The sequence below is a fragment of the Octopus bimaculoides genome, chromosome 7 (genome assembly GCF_001194135.2).
Source record: "Octopus bimaculoides isolate UCB-OBI-ISO-001 chromosome 7, ASM119413v2, whole genome shotgun sequence".
Lineage (NCBI taxonomy): Eukaryota > Metazoa > Mollusca > Cephalopoda > Octopoda > Octopodidae > Octopus > Octopus bimaculoides.
Window position 1 is genome coordinate 17777126 of NC_068987.1, and position 2831 is coordinate 17779956.

The following is a 2831-nucleotide window of genomic DNA, read 5'->3' on the forward strand; positions in this document are numbered from 1 at the left end:
ATATATATATAATACTATAATAAGTTACATAAGAATGTGTATGACTGCATTTCTTATATATACGCATGCCAAAACGAAGGGGCATGTAACACAAACACACACTCACACAGAGATAGCTAAATAGTTAGATAGATAGATAGAGAGAGAGAGAGAGAGAGAGAGAGAGGGAGGAGAACAGACAGACAGACAGACAGACAGACAGACAGACAGACAGACTGATGCATACATACATACATTTAGATATATACATATATGGATAACGATGTCTTTATTCTAACCGTTGAAATGCTATGTAATTCATGATGAAGTTATGAAAGTATTAAACATTTTTCTTTTATTTTAGCAATCTGATTATGTTTGTGCGAGGATGCACATGTATTGTTGTGCTTTGCTAGTATCACTCTGATTGACTTTTATCCCAGTAACTAGCTAATTAATTACAATAATTAATACCTTTTTTTTAACTGTTTCAATTTCCTTCTGAAGCTACTCAGGTACATATGAGATGCTTCATTTGTATCGCTGTTAATCACAATTTCGAAAATTTACGTTTCAAGCCTACGCTCTTCAACTGAAAGGAACACAGAAAGAAACAAGGAGAGAAGAAAATATAAATATAGTAGTCAGCGATCTATCATTTTGTTTGTTCTTAACACAACATCTCGGCTGATATACACTTCGGGCTTCATCAGGTGTCTTGGGGAAATTTCGAACCAGGGTTCTCATTCCTAAGGTATTTTTCTATGTCATTATTATTATTATTATTATTATGATTCAGGTCACTGCCTGGAATCGAACTCGGAATCCTGGGGGTTAGTAGCCCGCACTCGTAACCACTACGCCATATGTCCGTCAAATGTAAATAATGTACATAATTCCTCATCTCTTAATTATAAAACTGTATGTGTGTGTGTGTGTGTGTGTGTGCGTGTGTGTGTGTGTGTGTGTGTGTCTGTGCCTGTGTGCGTCTGTGTATGTGTCTGTGTATGTGTATATGTCTGTGTGTGTGTGTATTATGTGTAAATATAGCCAAAAATATACATGCAAGCTTACATACATGCATATACACGCAAACATGTGTTTATGTAAAACGTTTTCATATTTCCGGTGAGTCATACGAAGAGCATTGGCTGAAACGAGAATAATCGTGCGGCGTATTCACACGATTAAAGAACGACTAAAATGAGGATGTTGTGCATACTGGCAGCCGATCAAATACATCTGCATATATTATCATATTCCTCTCATTTATATCAATTCACATCCCTTGATAATATCAAAATATGATAATTAATTGTTACATTTCTATAATGATTCGTCTGATTCCGCAATGTGAATAGTAATGTATTTATTTCGAAACATTTCTGAAATTAGCATATCTGTAACAGCAATTGAATATATAGGTGTGCTATGATATCCTGTTAAGTTTCCCAAATATCACTTTTTGATACCAGTAATTATTTTTTTCAGATTCAATGTCAGAAAGATAACAAAATAAAGAAACAAGGGATATTTCAAATAGCAAAGGAAGAGTGTACCCCGCAAAATCTGAGCGTACATGCCGAAGAACAACGATTACGCATACAAAACATTTAAATATGATATGTATGATGTATGACACTGAAATATATACTGATATATAAATATAAAAGACAAGTTAAAATAAAGGTCATTACATAAATTTCCTTTATTAAAGCAAATTTGACTTAAAACTATTTCCAGTAGTCATAATGATAGGTTTACTCAATTGGAGTATTGATCAAATAAGGAAAAGTGAAAACCTAATAAAATTAATGGTAAAGAAGTATATGTTGTATACATTCATATATTCATTATAGCTTTATAGCTGTTTCGGATATACTTTTGGTTGTGTTCAGTACTCAGTTTCGTCAATCCGTCGATTGATCGACTGAAAATATAGAGAACGACCCTCACAAAGATCGAAGACATCATCACAATGATGTCTTCTACAGAGCCAATGCAAATCAATATTATATAATGCATTGTTTCTGTGAGGTCCACGCAGCTCCGGCAGAATGTAATGGCGAATTTCTGCTCACGCTTTCCTCCTGCATCTAGCAGCTCACCTGCGATGGACCGGCGTTCCGTCTAGGTGGGGAACCTATACGCCATTGAAACCGGGAAACTGGCTCTTTTGAGCCAGGCATGTATCGAGGAGGTACAAACACCAACAAAATGTACACATGTACGCTTATAAATATATATGTATATTGGTAAGTCAAGATTGACTTACAAATTGTCAATCCCCAATCGTTACAAGGTTGTCAATCGTTACAAGATTGTCAAGAAGATGAACCATTAAATTAACTCTAAGCCTACAATTAATGGTAGAAAATTACACACATAATGCCCTTTCGGTGTTGGAACCTGTCTGTAGCAAGCATTCACACCAGATTCATCTCAATGAAGATTCTCGCCTACTCAGTCCAGAGGACTCAGAAAGGTTTAATGTGTTTCGTTCTTTTTCCTTTGATTAAATCATAAAAAATAAAAACAAAATTCATATGACACCAGCATTACTGAATTTCTGGAGTAAACTACTAGTGCATGCCTTTATATATATATTTCTTCCTTTTTAGACATTTAAATATAAAAACATATTCTAAATTGAATTTTATTCCCTGTTTACATAGGTTTGTAGCTTAGCCACATTTTGTGCTTTCGTGTTCAGTAGACTTCCATATTGATTTTTTTTGCCACCAAATTTGTTGAAGAGAATGAACGCATAACGTCTACGGAAACCTATCGCACTCACACACACACACACACACACACACACACACAAACAAACAAACAAACAAACACGCACA